The 8484-nt window shown below is 43.7% G+C and overlaps 1 pseudogene; it reads left to right on the top strand.

Moving 5' to 3' along the window:
* The first annotated feature begins 424 nt into the window (after positions 1-424).
* On the top strand, positions 425-4529 carry LOC137348768 (jerky protein-like; annotated as a pseudogene).
* Positions 4530-8484: the final 3955 nt, after the last annotated feature.

The raw sequence follows: 8484 nt of genomic DNA, 5'->3' as shown, positions 1-8484 counted from the left end.
GCATCACGTATGCCTTCTTAACCACCTTATCTACCTGTCCAGCCACCTTCAGGAATTTGTGGACATGCACTCCAAGGTCCCTCTGTTCCTCTACACTGCTCAGTATCCTACCATTTATTGTGTATTTCCTTGTCTTTTTAACCCTCCCCAAATGCATTACCTCACACTTCTCCAGATTGAATTCCATTTGTAATTTTCTGCCCACCTGATCAGTCCATTGATATCCTCCTGCAGTCTACTGCTTTCTTCCTCACTATCAACCACACGGTCACTTTTTGTCTGACCTGGAAACTTCTTAATCAGGTCCCCTACATTTAAGTGTAAAGCATAGTTATACACAGAAAAATCTTTGTCATCTGGCATTATACCAATTGGAAAGCTCTACTACCGAGAATTTCGAAAAACTTCTGAGGCTTGTCTCCCAATGCTGAGTTTTCCCCGAGTGCAGCCGATTGTTCTGGACATTACTGTCCTGTAGTTAGTGATGCCGCTGATAGTAATCTGAGTGGTGCTGCTGACAGTCCATCTTGTTGTGTCGCTGTGCTTATGCAGTTTGGTGATTTATCTCCCCACCCGTCTGTTATGGCATCCAATAAAGCATTGGCAGGAAAAGGGGGAAAGTGGATGTGTTGTGTTGAGGCTACACCAGAAAAGACATTTGCGGCATCTTGAAAAAAGTGAAAATTGTAACGTGTTGATGAATGAATATAATGTTGGTTCATCAACCATCAAGAGTCAAAAAGACCAGTTGTTGAAATTTTTTGCTGGTTCTGAGACTAATAAAGCTGTTGAACAACACCGTCCTCTACATCAACCTAAATTAGAGCAGCTAGACAGTGTATTGTATTCATGGTTTTTGCTCCAGGGGTTCCCCAGTCTCAGGCCCAATGCTTATTTCACAAGCAAACGGAATTGACTGAACCATGTGCATTTTCCAATGGATGGTTTTCCTGCTTTAAACGGCGACATGGCATTAGAAGGCTGGATGTAACCGGTGAACAAAAATCAGCTGACCATGAGGCTGCAGAAAAATATTGTGATTTCTTCAACAAATTAATTGCTGAACATGATCTATTCCCAGAACAAATGCAACAGGCCTATTTTGGCACTGTTTGCCTAATTCTACCCTAGCTGGTGCGAGTGATTCCACTGCTGCAGGTTTTAAACCAAATAAAGATAGAATAACTGTGCTTGCATGTGCCAATGCCGTGGGAACGAACCGAGTCAAGCTTCTGGCAATCAACAAATATAATCGAACTGCATTTAAAGGTGTAAAACATTTACCTGTTGATCACAAAGCATAAAGTAATGCGTGGAGGGACAAAGACATTTTTTATGATTGGTTTCACTATGTTTTTGTACCTGGAGTGAAAGAACATTTTAGAAAAATAAGAACACCTGAAGATAGCAAAGCTATTCCTTTATTAGACAATTATCAAACTCACTCTCATGAATCGAAGTTAATGTCCGTCATATTTTGACCATCTTCCTGCCTGACAATATTACCTCATTGATTTAACCAATGGTCCCGGGTGCCATCCAGAATATGAAGTGTTTTTACAGGTGAGATTTTCTAAGAAAGTTAATCAATCATGAAGGCACAATTCAAAACTTTCAATCAAATTATAACATTAAAGGTGCCATTTTCAACATGGCTTGTGCATGGAATTCAGTTAACGGTGAAACATTAAGAGAGCTCGGAGAAAACTGTGGCCCACTGTTATGTTTGCAGAAGTGTCTTCTCATGAACAGGAATTTGAAGGCTTTAATGTCCACCATTTATATTTTTAAAAATCACAAATTCGTGACATGCTGAGGGATGTTCCTTCTACAAACCCTATCAAGCAGCTTAGTGAAAATCATGTAGAACATGACTGTCCAACATATGACCCACGGGCCAGGATCCGGCCCGCCAAAGGTTTCCACGCGGCCATTCCTCATCCTTGCCAGCGCACCATGAGTGGAGATGGGAAATTTCCCTTTGTCTTACTGCAGAGCAGCCTTTTTAGAAACATCGCACAATGCACAAAGACATCAATGAACTTGCAGAAGGGGATTGCAATAGGCAAATGTATTTCCAAATAGATAAATGTGCTATGATTTTTTTGGTAGGCCGAATAAGGAAGCCAACTACTACTTGGAAAATAAGAGTCTAAAATGGGGTAGAGGAGCAAAGGGATTGAGAGTACAGATACACAGACCAATAAAAATAGCAACACAGGTGAGTAAAGCCTTAAAGAAGCAAATGAAGAATGAGGGTTCATTTCCAGAGGGATTGAATTGAAAAGAAGTGAATTTGTGTTAAACTTGTACCTTGCTTTGATCACACTGGAGAACTGTGAACAGTTCTGGTCTGCATATTATCAAAAGGATATGGAGGCAGTGGGAAAAGGTGCAAAGAAGATTTGCAAGGTTGATCTTAGAACTGAGAGGATAAACTTATCAGGAAAGGCTGAACAGGCTGGAGCTCCTTTCTTGAGATAGAGGAGATGGTTGATGCGTCATCTGATAGTCTTTAAGGTTAGAGAAGGGTTTTACTGGGTGGATGCAGAGAAAATGTTTCCACCTGCGGGTGATTCCAAAACTAATGGTGATAGATATCAGATAGTCATTAACAAATAACAGAGATACATTTAAGGGGAAGCTAGATAAGTACATGAGGGAGAAAGGAATGGAAGGATATACTGATTGGGTTCGATGAATTGTTCACCAGCTTCTTTTCCAAAGATCTCTCAGCTTCTCTAATGGCTGCTTTTGTCTCCCTCAATTGTGGGTGATATTTGTCCCGATTCTCCTGGAAACAGAATCCATCTTGTTCCAAACTGGGTTCAATGTAAGACAGTTCGGGGAATCAGGCATCATTCATTTCTAGATCTATGGTGACAGGTTAAAACTCAGACAGTTCCTTAGTAAGGATTCCTCTGGTTCCTCGCCATGTATTTGTTAAAATATTGAAAACCAACTTTCTCAAAGTCCACTCTGAAGGCCCCACGACCAAGTAACATTCACACCACACAAGTGTCAGGCAATGACCACCTCCAAGCAGAGAGAATTTAACTATCTCCCTTTTACATTTACCAGCATTAACATCACTGAATCCAACACCACCAGCATCCTGCAGGGTTAAAATTGACGAGAAAGCTACCTTGACCAGCCACAAAAATACTGTGGCTACAAGAGCGTTCAGAGGCTGGGGGCAGCACAGTGGCGCAGTGGTTAGCACCGCAGCCTCACAGCTCCAGCTACCCGGGTTCAGTTCTGGGTACTGCCTGTGCGGAGTTTGCAAGTTCTTCCTGTGACCGCGTGGGTTTCCGCCGGGTGCTCCGGTTTCCTCCCACAGCCAAAGACTTGCAGGTTGATAGGTAAATTGGCCATTGTAAATTGCCCCTTGTGTAGGTAGGTGGTAGGAGAATGGTGGGGATGTGGTAGGGAATATAGGATTAATGTAGGATTAGTATAAGTGGGTGGTTGTTGGTCAGCACAGACTCGGTGGGCTGAAGGGCCTGTTTCAGTGCTGTATCTCTCTAGGACTCTAATTCTGGAGAACTGGTGTAGGAGGGGGAGCGTCAGATTTCTGAAACATTGGACCAGTTCTGGGACAGGTGGGACCTGTACAAGATGGACGGGTTGCAGCTTAGCAGGACTGGGTCGAATATCCTCGCAGGGTGATTTGCTAGTGCTGTTTCAGGAATAGGGAGCTCAGATTGGAGGGAAGCAAAACTGGTAACTTGTCATGGTGTGGGACCCAGGAGCAAGTATCAGAAAGGAATACCAAGGAGCACTGAATACTGGGGGAGATAGATAGCATAAGAGTAGGGAATAATAAGTTATTACGTGGGTTTAGAGTAAAGGAGAAAGTAATAAATTCTGAATCAGGGTTAATGTGCATGTTTGTGAATGCACCGAGTGTGGTTAATAAGATTAGTGAGGTACAGGCACAGATTGCCATGTGGAAATATGATGTTGTGGCTAGGACAGAGACCTGGCTCAAAGAAGGGCAGGACTGGGTGTTAAATATTCCTGGATACAAGGTGTTTAGGAAAGATCGGGAAGGGAAAAAGGGGGAGGGTTGGCTGTATTGATTAAGGAGAGCATTGCAGTGCTGGAGAAAAAAGATGTCCCAGAGGGGTCGAGGACAGAATCAATTTGTCTAGAGCTAAGGAACAAAAAAGGGCAGTTACATCACTCGGTGTTGTCTAAAGGCCACCAGCTAGTGGGAAGGACAAGAAGGAACAAAATTTGCAAGGAAATTTCAGAGATGCAAAAGTTACAGGGTAGTTATCATGGGAGACTTTAATTATCCAAACATAGACTGGGATAATAGTAGTGTTAAGGGCAGTGAGGGGCAACAGTTCCTAGAGAGTGTTCAGGAAAATATTCTACAACAATAGGTTGCCAGTCCAATGAGAAAGGAGGCACTGGTGGACCTAGTTCTTGGAAATGAGGTGGGCCAAGTGGATCAGTTATCAGTAGGAGAGCATTTCGGGGATAGAGATCATTGTATGATAAGGTTTAGGCTGACTACGTAAAAGGACAAGGAGCAATCCAGGGTAAGAATAATTAACTGGGGGAAGGCCAACTTCAATGGGGTAAGAATGGAGCTGGGGCGAATAAATTGGAGTCAAAAGCTGGCAGGAAAATCGGGAGATGAACAATGGGCTACCTTCAAAGAAGAGATAGTTCAGGCACAGTCGAGGTATGTTCTGTCAAAGGGGAAAGGCAGGGTAAACAAATCCAGAGCTCCCTGGATGACAGAAGAAGTAGAGATTAAGATAAAGAAGAAAAAGTGCGCTTATGACAGATGCCAGGTAGAAAATACTATTGAGAACGAGGCTGAATATAGAAGGTCCAGAGTGAAAAAGCAAAGAAAGAGCATGAAAAGAGACCGGCTGCGAGCATTAAGGGAAATCCCAAAGTTTCCTATAGACATATAAATAATAAAAGGATGGTAAAAGGAGGAGTGGGGCCGATTAGGGGATTTACACATGGAGGCAGAGGGCATAGCTGAGGTATTAAATGAATATTTTGCATTTGTCTTTACCAAGGAAGAAGATGCAACCCAGGCAATGTTGAAAGAGGAGGTAATTCAGACACTAGAGGGGTTTAAAGTTGATAAAGAGGAAGTATTAGATAGGCTGCCTGTATATAAAGCACCCGGACCGGACGAGATGCATCCAAGGATACTGAAGGAAGTGAGGGTGGGAATTGCAGAGGCACTGGCCATAATTTTTCAGTCCACCTTAGACTCGGGGATGGTGCCAGAGGACTGGAGAATTGCAAACGTTACAACCTTGTTCAAAAAAAGGTGTAAAGATAAGCCCAGCAACTACAGTAATAAAGAAGCAAAATACTGCGGATGCTGGAAATCTGAAATAAAAACAAGAAATGCTGGAAATACTCAGCAGGTCTCGCCGCCTCTGTGGAAAGAGAAGCAGAGTTAACGTTTCGGGTCAGTGACCCTTCTTCGGAACTGAAGAAACGTTAACCCAGCAACTACAGGCCAGTCAGTTTAAGGTCGGTGGTGGGAAAACTTCTGGAAAAAATAATTCAGGATAAAATCAATAGTCACATGGACAAATGTGATTTAATTAAGAAAAGTCAGCACGGATTTCTTAAGGGAAAATCATGTTTAACTAACTTGCTGGAGTTTTTTTGAGGAGGTAACAGAAAGGGTTGATGAGGGAAATGCTGTTTATGTGGTATACATGGACTTTCTAAAAGCATTTGATATATAGAGGTGATAAAGTCATAGAGTTATACAGCACGGAATCAGGCCCTTTGGCCCATCATGTCTGTGCCGGCCGTCAAGCACCTATATATTCTAATCCCATTTTCCAGCACTTGGCCTGTAGTCTTGTATGCTATGGCGTTTCAAGTGCTCATCTAAATACTTCTTAAATGTTGTGAGGGTTCCTGCCTCTACCACCCCTTCAGGCAGTGTGTTCCAGATTCCAACCACCCTCTGGGTGAAAAAAGTTTTCCTCAAAACCACTCTAAACCTCCTGCCCCTTACCTTAAATCTTTCCGCCATAGTTATTGACCCCTCCGCTAAGGGAAAAAGTTTCTTCCTATCTATCCTATCAATGCACCTCATAATTTTGTATACCTCAATCAGGTCCCCCCTCAGCCTTTTCTGCTCGAAGGAAGCCTATCCTGTCTCTCTTCATAGCTGAAATGCTCCAGCCCAGGCAACATCCTGGTGAATCTCCTCTGTACCCTCTCCACTGCAATCACATCCTTCCTATAGTGTGGTGACCAGAACTGTACACAGTACTCCAGCTGTGGCCTAACTAGCGTTTTATACAGCTCCATCATAACCTCACTACTCTTAAATTCTATGCCTCTGCTAATAAAGTCAAGTATCCCATATGTCTTCCTAACCATCTTATCTACCTGTGCTGCTGCCTTCAGTGATCTATGGACAAGTACACCAAGGTCCCTCTGACCCTCTGTACTTCCTAGGGTCCTACCATCCATTGTATATTCCCTGGCCTTGTTAGTCCTCCCAAAATGCATCACCTCACACCTCTCAGGATTAAATTCCATCTGCCACTGCTCTGCCCATCTTACCAGCCCATCTATATTGTCCTGTAATTTAAGGCTTTCCTCACTATTTATGACACCAATTTTCATGTCAGCTGCGAACTTACTGATCATACCTCCTATATTCACGTCTAAATCATTAATAAACACTACAAACGGCAAGGGTCCCAGCACCGATCCCTGCGGTACACCACTGATCACAGGCTTCCACTCGCAAAAACAACCCTTGACCATCACCCTCCTGCCACTGAGTCAATTTTGGATCCAATTTGCCAAATTGCCCTGGGTCCCATGAGCTCTTACCTTCTTAACCAATCTCCCATGTGGGACCTTATCAAAAGCCTTACTGAAATCCATGCAGACTACATCAACTGCTTTACCCTCATTGACACATTTGTCACCTCCTCGAAAAATTCAATACAGTTCCACAAAACAGATCTGTGAGCAAACTTGTAGCTCATGGAATAAAAGGGACGGTAGCAACATGGATACAGAATTGGCTGAGTGACAGAAAACAAAGAACAGTGGTTAATGGATGTTTATTGGGCTGGAGGAAGGTTTGTAGTGGAGTTCCCCAGGGATCAGTGTTGGGACCCTTGCTTTTCCTGATATATATTAATGACCTAGACCTTGGTGTACAGGGCACAATTTCAAAATTTGCAGATGATATGAAACTTGGAAGTGTTGTGAACTGTGAGGAGGATAGTGTAGAGCTCGAAAAGGACATAGACAAGTTGGTGGAATGGGCAGACAGGTGGCAGATGAAGTTCAGTGCAGAGAAATGTGAAGTGATTCATTTTGGTAGAAAGAACATGGAGAGACAATATAGAATAAAGGGCACAATTCTAAAGGGGGTGCAGGAGCAGAGGGACCTGGGTGTATATGTGCATAAGCCATTGAAGGTGGCAGGACAGGTTGAGAGAGCAGTTAATAAAGCATACCGTATCCTGGGCTTTATTAATAGGGGCATAGAGGACAAGAGCAAGGAAGTTATGTTGAACTTGTATAAGACACTAGTTCGGCCTGAGCTGGAATATTGCGTTCAGTTCTGGGGCCGCACTGGAGGAAAGACGTGAGGGCATTGGAGAAAGTAGAGAAAAGATTCACGGAAATGGTTCCAGATGTGAGGAATTTCAGTTATGAAGATAGATTGGAGAAGTTAAGACTGTTTTCTTTGGAGAAGAGAAGGCTGAGAGGTGATTTGATAGAGGGATTCAAAATCACGATGGATCTGGACAGAGTAGATAGAGAGAAACTGTTCCTACTCGTGAAAGGATCGAGGACGAGAGGGCACAGATTTAAAGTATTTGGTAAGAGAAGCAACAGTGACATGAGAAAAAACTTATTCACGCAGCGAGTGGTCAAGGTCTGGAATGCACTGCCTGAGAACGTGGTGGAGGCAGGTTCAATTGAAGCATTCAAAAGGGCATTAGACAGTTATACGAAAAGGAAGAATGTGCAGGGTTACGGGGAGAAGGCAGGGGAACGGAACTGAGGGAATTGCTCTTTCGGAGAGCCAGTGCAGACCTTTTGGGCCAAATGGCCTCCTGCACTGTAACGATTCTGTGATTCCTGACTCCCCAAGGCCAGTCGACCAAATACAAGGCACAAGTCAGGACTGTGATGGAATACTCTCCACTTGCCTGGATGGGTGCAGCTCCAACAACACTCAAGAAGCTCAACACCATTCAAGACAAAGCAGCCCGCTTGATTGGCACCCCATTCACAAATATTCACTCCCTCCACCACTGACACACAGTGGCAGCAGTAAGATCTACAAGATGCACTGGATCTCACCATACCTCCTTCCACAGCACCTTCTGAACCTGCGACCTCTACCACGTAGAAGGACAAGAGCAGACACATGGGAACACCATCACCTGCAAGTTCCCCTCCAAGTCACACACCATCCTGATTTGGAATGATATCGCCGTTCCTTCA

The sequence above is a fragment of the Heterodontus francisci genome, chromosome 34 (genome assembly GCF_036365525.1).
Source record: "Heterodontus francisci isolate sHetFra1 chromosome 34, sHetFra1.hap1, whole genome shotgun sequence".
NCBI classification, from domain to species: domain Eukaryota; kingdom Metazoa; phylum Chordata; class Chondrichthyes; order Heterodontiformes; family Heterodontidae; genus Heterodontus; species Heterodontus francisci.
This window is presented reverse-complemented; position numbering and strand designations above follow the sequence as displayed.